At 42.9% G+C, this 10,850-nt stretch overlaps 1 long non-coding RNA gene across 2 annotated transcripts in view; it reads left to right on the top strand.

Moving 5' to 3' along the window:
• Positions 1-10,850, top strand: part of LOC119806646 — a 34,626-nt gene that overhangs the window by 12,410 nt on the left and 11,366 nt on the right. The gene's annotated exons all lie outside the window — the stretch shown is intronic.

Below are 10,850 nucleotides of genomic sequence, written 5' to 3' on the forward strand. Positions count from 1 at the left end.
TAAGGCTATGGGCCAAGAGCCAGAAAACCCTAACCAAGAGAAAAAAGCACCCATGGTGAGACTGACAGGGGCTCCAGCCCCAGCTAGGACAGGTCCAGATAAGGAATTCTACAGGGCAGATGAGAAAGTGAGGGTTCCTGAGGTTCAAGTGAAAAGGCATGCCTGGATACAGGCCACATAGCAACTTGGGATGCTGGCATCAGAGCAGGAAGCAGTGGGATCCAAGGCAACACAGAGATGACGGGGTGAAACAGGACATGAAAGAAATTCAAGGGAAGAAGAGGATGAGAAGGAAGAAGAGAAAGTACAAAGAGAAAGTCTGGCTACTATCCCAGATTGCCTGAATGATACTGAGGCTGCCAGGGGTTGTTGTCCAAAAACAACCACCGCCACCAGAGCCAACTGGAGCACTGTGGCCACCCTGCTTTAACCAGCTGGGTCCCTAACAATACCCCGACATGTGCTGAGCGCTTTCTAAGCTAGAACAGTACCTTCCATCTAAGACAGTGCCTCTTCCCCTAGCCTGGCACCTTCTTTGGCAGGGTCTTCCCCACAGCTCCTCTCCCTCCTCCGTAGCTGAGTTGTTCCTGGATCCTGATCTGAAAGAGATGATGGGATGCTAGTTCAGCCATGCCAACCAATCCCTCCCAGGCCTAGCTGCTTCTTCCCATCCTTGACAGGAGGCAAAGAAAATGGGGTTGGGTCAGTCAACTACAGAGAGGAACTAAGTCAAGATCACAGTACACAGAAGCCAGACCCTTAGCATTTGGTTCCTCTGTGTATTTGTGGGAAAGACTAGGTAAGGGCAAAGGTGATTTTAAGACCCGCATTTATAGTTGCCCCTGCAATTTCTTTATATATATGGTTTATTTTTATTTTTTTTTTTTTTTTTTTTGGTTTTTTTTTTGGTTTATTTTTTTTCTCTCTCTGTGTCTGTGTGTGTGTGTGTGTGTGTGTGTGTGTGTGTATGCAGGTCTGAGATCCACACTGGTTTTCTTTTTTTTTCCATATTTATTTATTATGTATACTATATTCTGTTTGTGTGTCTGCCTGCAGGCTGGAAGAGGGCACCAGACCTCATTACAGTTGGTTGTGAGCCACCATGTGGTTACTGGGAATTGAACTCAGGACCTTTGGAAGAGCAGGCACTGCTCTTAACCTCTGAGCCATCTCTCCAGCCCCTGGTTTATTTTTTTATATTTAAAAATTTCCATCTCCTCCCCTTCTCCTCCCCCTTCCCTCCCTTCCCCTCCACCCATACCCCCTCCCTCTCCAGGCCAAGGAGCCATCGGGGTTCCCTACTCTATGTTAAGACCAAGGTCCTCCCAACTCCCCCCAGGTCCAGGAAGGTGATCAAGCTGAGAAGGCTCCCACAGAGCCCGTCTATGCCATAGAATCAAAGCCCATCGCCATTGTCCTTGGCTTCTCAGTCAGCCTCCACCGTCGGCCACATTCAGAGAGTTCAGTTTGGTCTCATGTTCCATCAGTCCCATTCCAACTGGAGTTGGTGATCTCCCGTTAGTTCTGTCGCACCGTCTCCATGGGTGAACGCACCCCTCACGGTCCTGACTTTCTTTCTCATGTTCTCTCTCCTTCTGCTCCTCATCAGGACCTTGGGAGCTCAGTCCGGTGCTCCAATGTGGGGCTCAGTCATTTTCTTCATCTATCGCCAGGTGGAGGTTCTATGGTGATATGCAAGAAATTCATCAGTATGGCTATAGGAACTGGCCTTTTCTGGCTCCCTCTCCTCAGCTGCCCAAGGAACTAGCTGGGGGTGTCTCCCTGGAAACCTGGGAACCCCTCTAGAGTCAAGTCTCTTGACAACCCTCAGATGGCTCCCTAAATTAAGATATATGCTTCCCTGCTCCCATATCCACCCTTCCTGTATCCCAAGCATCCCATTCCTCCGAGCTCCCCCCATTCTCCCCTTCACGCTTTTCTCTCCCCATCTTCCCTTGGCCCCGTCTCGCCCCACCCCCAAGTTCCCAATTTTTGCCCGGCGATCATGTCTACTTCCAATATCCAGGAGGATTACTATATGTTTTTCTTTGGGTTCACCTTTTTATTATCTTCTCAAGGATCCCGAATTATAGGCTCGATGTCCTTTAATTATGGCTAGAAACCGATTATGAGTGAGTACATCCCATGTTCATCTTTTTGGGTCTGGGTTACCTCACTCAGAATAGTGTTTTCTATTTCCATCCATTTGAATGCAAAATTCAAGATGTCATTGTTTTTTACCGCTGAGTAGTATTCTAACATGTATATATCCCACAGTTTCTTCATCCATTCTTCCACTGAAGGGCATCTAGGTTATTTCCAGGATCTGGCTATTACAAATAATGCTGCTATGAACATAGATGAGCATATGCTTTTGTTGTATGATTGGGCATCTCTTGGGTAGATTCCCAATAGTGGAATTGCTGGGTCCTGGGTTAGGTTGATCCCGAATTTCCTGAGAAACTGCCACACTGCTTTCCAAAGTGGTTGCACAAGTTTGCATTCCCACCAGCAACCTCTCCAGCAAAGGTTATCATTGGTGTTTTGGATTTTAGCCAATCTGACAGGTGTAAGATGGTATATCAAAGTTGTTTTGATTTGCATTTCCCTGATTGCTAAGGAGGTTGAGCATGACCTTAAGTGTCTTTTGGCCATTTGAACTTCTTCTGTTGAGAATTTTCTGTTCAGTTCAGAGCCCCATTTTTTAATTGGGTTAATTAGCATTTTAAAGTCTAGTCTCTTGAGTTCCTTATATATTTTAGAGATCAGACCTTTGTCAGTTGCAGGGTTGGTGAAGATCTTTTCCCAGTCAGTAGGCTGCCTTTGTGTCTTAGAGACAGTGTCCTTTGCTTTACAGAAGCTGCTCAGCTTCAGGAGGTCCCATTTATTCAATGTTGCCCTTAATGTCTGTGCTGCTAGGGTTATACGTAGGAAACGGTCTCCTGTGCCCATTTGTTGTAGAGTACTTCCCACTTTCTCCTCTATCAAGCTCAGTGTGTTCAGATTAATATTGAGGTCTTTAATCCATTTGGACTTGAGTTTTGTGCATGGTAATAGATATGGATCTACTTTCATTCTTCTACAGGTTGACATCCAGTTATGCCAGCACCAATTGTTGAAGATGCCCTCTTTCTTCCATTGTGTACTTTTGACTCCTTTATCAAAAATCAGGTGTTCGTAGGTTTGTGGTTTAAGATCCGGGTCTTCTATAAGATTCCATTGGTCGACTTCTCTGTTTTTATGCCAATACCAAGCTGTTTTCAATACTGTAGCTCTGTAGTAGATTTTGAAGTCAGGAATGGTAATGCCTCCAGAAGTACCTTTATTGTATAAGATTGTTTTGGCTATCGTGGATTTCTTGTTTTTCCATATAAAGTTGATTATTGTCCTCTCAATATCTGTGAAGAATTTTGATGGGACCTTGATGGGGATTGCATTGAATCTATAGATTGCTTTTGGTAGAATTGCCATTTTTACTATGTTGATCCTCCCAATCCATGAGCAAGGGAGATCCTTCCATTTTCTGGTATCCTCTTCAATTTCTTTCTACAATGACTTAAAGTTCTTGTCAAATAAATCCTTCACTTCCTTGGTTAGAGTTACTCCCAGATATCTTATGCTATTTGTGGCTATTGTGAAAGGTGATACTTCTCTGATTTCCCTCTCTGCTTCCTTATCCTTTGTGTATAGGAGGACGACTGATTTTTTGGAGTTGATCTTGTATCCTGCCACGTTACTGAAGGAGTTTATGAGCTGTAGGAGTTCTTTGGTGGAGTTTTTGGGGTCACTTATGTACACTATCATATCATCTGCAAATAACGAAAGTTTAACTTCTTCCTTTCCAAATCAAATCCCCTTGATTCCCTTATGTTGTCTTATTGCTATTGCTAGAACTTCAAGCACTATATTGAAGAGATAAGGAGAGAGTGGACAGCCTTGTCGTGTTCCTGAATTTAGTGGGATAGCCTTGAGTTTCTCTCCATTTAATTTGATGTTAGCTGTCGGCTTGCTGTAAATAGCCTTTATTATATTTAGGAATGACCCTTGTATCCCTAATCTCTGCAAGACCTTTATCATAAAGGGGTGCTGAATTTTGTCAAATGCTTTTTCAGCATCTAATGAGATGATCATATGGTTTTTTTCCTTCAGTTTATTTATATGATGGATTACATTGATAGATTTTCGTATGTTGAACCAGCCCTGCATCTCTGGGATGAAGCCTACTTGATCGTAGTGGATAATTTTTCAATGTGTTCTTGGATTTGGTTTGCCAGTATTTTATTGAGAATTTTTGCGTCAATGTTCGTGAGTGAGATTGTCCTGTAATTCTCTGTCTTGGTTGAGTCTTTGTGTGGTTTAGGTATCAGGGTAACTGTAGCTTCATAGAAGGAATTTGGCAGTGACTCTTGTGTTTCTATATTATGAAATACCTTAAGGAGTATAGGTATTAGTTCTTCTTGGAAGTTCTGGTAGAATTCCGCATTGAAACCATCTGGTCCTGGGCTCTTTTTGGTAGGGAGGTTTCTGATAACAGTTTCTAATTCTTCGCGACTAACAGGACTATTTAGAGCATTTACCTGGTCCTGGTTTAACTTTGGTATATGGTATTTATCTAAAAAAACTGTCCATTTCTTTTACATTTTCCAATTTTGTGGCATACAGGCTTTTGTAGTAAGATCTAATGATTCTCTGAATTTCCTCTGTGTCTGTGGTTATGTTCCCCTTTTCATTTCTGATCTTATTAATTTGCGTGTTCTCCCTCTGCCGTTTGATTAGTTTGGCTAAGGGTTTGTCAATCTTGTTGATTTTCTCTAAGAACCAGCTTTTTGTTTCATTGATTCTTTGGACTGTTTTCTGTGTTTCTATTTTGTTGATTTCAGCCCTCAGTTTGATTATTTCCAGTCTTCTACTTCTCCTAGGAGAGTCTGCTTCTTTTTTTCCAGAGCTTTCAGGTGTGCTGTTAAGTCACCAATGAGTGCTTTCTCCGTTTTCTTTAAGTGGGCACTTAGTGCTATGAACTTTCCTCTTAGCACTGCTTTTATTGTTTTCCATAGGTTTGAGTATGTTGTGTCTTTGTTTTCATTAAATTCAAGAAAGACTTTAATTTCTTTCTTTATTTCTTCCTTGACCCAGGTGTGGGTCAGTAGTTGACTTTTCAGTTTCCATGAGTTTGTGGGCTTTCTGGGGGTAGCATTGTTGTTGATTTCTAATTTTAATCCACGGTGATGTGATAAGACACAGGTGGTTACTAATATTTTTTGTAACTGTGGAAGTTTGCTTTGTTACCAAGTATATGGTCAATTTTCGAAAAGGTTCCATGAGCCGCAGAGAAGAAGGTATATTCTTTCCTATTTGGGTGGAATGTTCTATAGATGCTGTTAAGTCCATTTGGTACATTACCTCCATTAAGTCTTTCAATTCTCTGTTAGGTTTCTGTCTGATTGACCTGTCCATTGGTGAGAGAGGAGTGTTGAAGTCTCCAACTATTAGTGTGTGTGGTTTGATGGCTGCCTTGAGTTCTAGAAGTGTTTCTTTTACATAAGTGGGAGCTTTTATATTAGGGGCATAGATATTCAGGATTGAGACTTCATTCTGAAGGATTTTTCCTGTTATGAGTATAAAGTGTCCCTTTCCATCTCTTCTGATTGATTTTAGTTTGAAGTCAACTTTGTTAGAAATTAGTATGGCCACACCAGCTTGTTTCTTAGGTCCATTTGCTTGATAAACCTTTTCCCAACTCTTTACTCTGAGTAGGTGTCTGTCTTTGTGGTTGAGGTGTGTTTCTTGTAAACAGCAGAATGTTGGATCCTGTTTTTGTATCCAATCTCTTAGCCTGTGCCTTTTTATAGGTGAATTGAGTCCATTGATATTAAGTGATATTAATGACCAGTGGTTGTTAACTCCTGTCATTTTTTTAGTAGAGTTTGTGTGTTTCCCTTCTTCTAGTTGTGCTGGTGAAGGGTCGCTAGATGCCTGAGTTATTGTGGGTGTTGTTAGACTCCTTGGTTTGTGATTTTCCTTCTATTACTTTCTGCAAGGATGGATTTGTGGCTACGTATTGTTTAAATCTGTTTTTGTCCTGGAATATCTTGTTTTCTCCATCAATGATGAATGCAAGCTTTGCTGGGTATAGTAGTCTAGGCTTGCATCCATGTTCCCTTAGTGTCTGTAGCACATCTGTCCAAGTTCTTCTGGCTTTCATGGCTTCCATTGAGAAATCAGGTTTAATTCTGATAGGTTTCCCTTTATATGTTACTTGACCTTTTTCCTTTGCAGCTCTTAATATCTGTTCTTTATTATGTATGTTTTGTGTTTTGATTACTATATGGCGTGGGGATGCTTTCTTTTGATCCAGTCTATTTGGTGTTCTGTAGACTTCTTGTACCTTCATAGGAACATCCTTGTTTAGGTTGGGGAAGTTTTCTTCTATAATTTTGTTGAATATGTTTTCTGGGCCTTTGAGTTGTAATTCTTCTCCTTCTTCTACCCCAATTATTCTTAGGTTTGGTCTTTTCATGGTGTCCCAGATTTCCTGGATGTTTTGTGTTAAGAATTTGTTAGATTTGCTTTGTTCTTTAATCTGTGAATTTATTTCCTCTATAGTATCTTCAGAGTCTGAGATTCTTTCTTCCATCTCTTGTATTCGGTTGGAAATACTTGTCTCTGAAATTTCTGTTTGTTTACTCAGAGTTTCCATTTCCAGTCTTCCCTCAGATTGTGTTTTCTTCATTACCTTCATTTCATTTATCAGGTCTTGTACTGTTTCTCTTACCTGTTTGATTGCTTTTTCTTGTTTTTCTTGGGTATCTTTGAGAGATTTATTTATTTTGTCTACCTTTTTGTTTGTCATCTCCATTTCTTTATGGCAGTTTTTTACCTCCTGTTTAAGGTGCTCTATTATTTTCATAAAGTACTGTTTAAGGTCGGTTTCTTCTATTTCTTCTGGAGTAGGGTGTTCAATTCTTGTTGTTTCAGGATATCTGGATTCTGGTGATGTCATTTTGCCTTTCATGTTGTTGGAGGAGTTCTTGCATTGGCGCCTGCCCATCTCTTTCTTCAAATGGAGCCGGGAGGTGCTTGGTGTCTTAGACCAATCTTTGCTGTGACTGAATCTGGTTGGATCTCCTCAGTGCCAGAGCAGGAGCTATTCCTTGCGGCACAATCTGAAGAAGCCCACACTCTCTTGCAGGAATCCTCAGACCTACCTGGAGGCCAGAGTCTGACCCCTTTGGGTGGATGGCCTTAGTACAGGAGCAGGACACCTGTATACACTAGGGAAGGCTTGGGAGAGGCAGGGACATGAGAAACAAAGACAAGCCTGCAGCAGGAGCTGGGGGAGGGGGTCTGTGCTCTCTTCCAGGGCAGGTTGCCCCAGGGTCACACTCACTCACCAGTCCCGATGGAACTCCATTGCACAGGATCAGGGATTCCAGGCAGCCCAGGGATGCCGCCCGGACAAAAGGGCCAAGGTGGGGGCAGGGCAGGATGGAATATCACACAGCGAACCTGGCAGCACAATCTGAAGGAGCCCACACTCCCTTGTAGGAATCCTCAGACCTGCCTGGAGGCCAGAGTCTGACCCCTTTGTGTGGATGGCCTTAGTACAGGAGCAGGACACCTGAAAACACTAGGGAAGGCTTGGGAGAGACAGGGACGTGAGAAACAAAGACAAGCCTGCAGAGGGAGCTGGGGGAGGGGGTCTGTGCTCTCTTCCAGGGCAGGTTGCCCCAGGGTCACACTCACTCACCTGTCCAGATGGAACTCCACTGCCCCTGCAATTTCAAGGACAGAATATATCTAGTATAATTATTAACTTGGGACTTCAGGTGCCAAGAGACCAGGACAAGGCCTGTCCATGAACTTCTTTGGAGCTCCTATGAGCATTGGCATGAAGGAAGGGTTTCCTGGTGCAAAGCTTGGAGGCTGCAGAATGCCTGTCCATCAGCTGCACACCAGACAGGGGTCAAGTCCTGCATACAAGTAGCCCCGGGGTCTTGGCGGGCAGCTTTCTCTTTGAATCTGTTCAGCTATTGATTTTCCAGGTCAGATTCCTGAGATCAGCAGTTCAGCTAGAAGGACATAGCTGAGGTTGGTTTGGCTGTAGCCTGGAGATGAGGAGGGAGAAGACATGTGGGGACGAGCCTGGGATGTGAACTGTGCAGATGAGGTCAAGATGGGGAGGCTAGAACTGCTGGAAATAAGAGGATAACACATTAAAGGAATGAGTGAAAATGGAGCATGTTGTAATATACAACCCTACAGAAAAGGCAAAAATGATGACTTTCGCACTGATTTGGCAAAAGTGTTTTGTGTGTTTCTTTTTATGCATATGGGTGTCTTTCCTGATTATTTGTCTGTGCACCACATGCCTGAAGTGCTCAGAAATGCCAGAAGGGGGTGGTCAGCTCTCCCAGAATTGGAGTTACGGCTGGTTGTAAGCCACCATGTGAATGTTTGGTAAAGAATTCCAGTTCTCTACAAGAGCAGTGAATGCTCTCAGCCTCTGAGCCATCTCTTCAGTCAAGACAGCAGTGTTTATAATCTTCTGATCATAAGAAATTCCTGGGTTTTTTTTATATAGTCTGGAACTTGTAGCCTTCTCAAACTTCCCACTTCATAGACCTAAGACACAAAGCCTCCTCCAGTGAACCTCTTTCCTTACACTAGGCTCCATCACATAGAACTTTTCTAACTGGAGTTCTGAGGCAAGCAGGCACCAGAGGCCAACTGGGGGAAGAAGACCTAACACCTCTGGAAACTAGGATGAGTTACCTGGGTTTTATTTTATTATCACTACTATCATCTCATATCTATATATTATATTTTAATCATCCTCATGTTTTGGAAAATTCTTATTATACTCAAAAGTAAGTGTGTCAAATTACCATATAACTCTCAGTTAGTTGCTCCTAGTAAAATTTTTATTTATGTGAAGGATGGATGTCACATGTAATATTCACTATTCTCCATGATTTTCATTTACATTTTGAGAAGAAACCTATCTCAAGCCATACCTAGCATTGGGCAGGACTCATACATGTGTTTTCTGAACAAAGACTAGCACACAGAGAGCATGGCTGTAGGAGGAGGGCCTGCTTGTTTGTCCCAGCCACCCAGAACCAAAATAACCACACAGAAACTGTATTCGTTAAATCACTGTTTGGCCCATTAGCTCTAGCTTCTTATTAGCTAACTCTTACATATTAATTCAGATCATTTCTATTAATCTGTGTATCACCACATGGCAGTGGCTTACCGACAATGGTTCAGCATGTCTCTGGCCGCTCCATGGTGGCTCTCTCTATGACTCTGCTTTCTTCCTCCCAGTATTCAGTTCCATCTTCCCTGCCTACCTAAGTTCTACCAAGGCCAAGGCAGTTTCTTTATTCATGAATGATAATCACAGCACACAGAGGGGACTCCCACATCTTACAAAGAATGTATGACCTTGGAGACTTCTATTCATTTTGATGCTTTCTCACATACAAATTAAAGGGCATATCAATGTTTTATGAACATTAAACAAGTTATGGTGAGGGGACAATTCTGTATTCTGTAAATTATATTTTAAATAAATACTGATTGGCCAATAGCCAGGCAGGAAGTATAGGCAGGAAAAGCAGACAGGAAGTAGAGGTGGGGCAATGAGAACAGGAGAATTCTAGGGAGAAGGAAGCCCATTCCTCCCAGTCCTGCCCAGGCCATGGAAGAAGCAAGATGTGACCTATCCCACTGAAAAAGGTACCGAGCCATGTGGCTAACATATACTAGAATAATGGGCTGGTATACATTATAAGAGCTTATACAAAGTCTGAGCTAATGGGCCAATCAGTTATAACTTATGCAGATTCTCTGTGTGATTTCCTCTGGGACTAAATAGCTGGGGAACCAGGCAGATAGAAACCCCTATAAGCAGGCCCTCATGCTACAAAGTTATAAACTCAGAAAAGGGCTAACACGACACTCCCTGTCACACAGCCAGCACTGAGCTCCTGTCTGTCAGCATGACTTTGTGACAGAATAAGACATAGTTTGGGTACCTTCATGAAATTCATCAGGGAACTACTTGTTTGTAAACATCCATTGTCCATTTCCTGGCCCCTGACAATCTTTTACAAAAGTTGTGAGCATGTGATTTTGGGTTAGAAACTCCAAATGCTGGAGTTTTCCATTCTCTAGCTGGTAATCTTGAATACACAAACTGGCCTCTCTGAACCTCATAGAAGCAGTATGCCTGGCCTATGAAGATTGCTGGAGCCACTGAATATATGTTCTGCAGAAGCAGACACTGATGTGTGAGGTCAAGTTATTTGGGTATTATTCAAAAACAAGTTTCAGTTGCCAGATATCTCTTTGGGAAAGAACTCCTGAAAACAAGTAAGGCGGTGGGGAAGTCAGATGGCTCCAGGAGGCAGGAAAGAAAGGCAGCTGATGAGGCAGTCAAGGCTCAGACATGGTGGTGAGCTCTGAAAGATAGAAAGCACATATATGTGCTTTCTTACCCAGAGTGAGTGAGCTGTGGCATTCACCCACCCATACCATCCCCGAGAGCTTGGGCTGATTTGAAGGTCAGTATCTCTCTGGAGTGTGTGATCTTCATTGTAAGAGAAGAGCCAGGCCTGAGGACAGGGGCAAGGGACTCTGACAGCAGCTTCAGGCATGGGCACACCATGTGTGGACAGTTTAGTCACTCATTGGCACACACACACACAATCTCACATGTACTTCCCCCTCCCCAACACCCACACATCAACACATCCTTCACACCACACACACATACACATACTACACACACATACACACACATCACACACCACATACACACACACCACACACACCACACACACACA

The sequence above is a fragment of the Arvicola amphibius genome, chromosome 2, assembly GCF_903992535.2.
Source record: "Arvicola amphibius chromosome 2, mArvAmp1.2, whole genome shotgun sequence".
NCBI classification, from domain to species: domain Eukaryota; kingdom Metazoa; phylum Chordata; class Mammalia; order Rodentia; family Cricetidae; genus Arvicola; species Arvicola amphibius.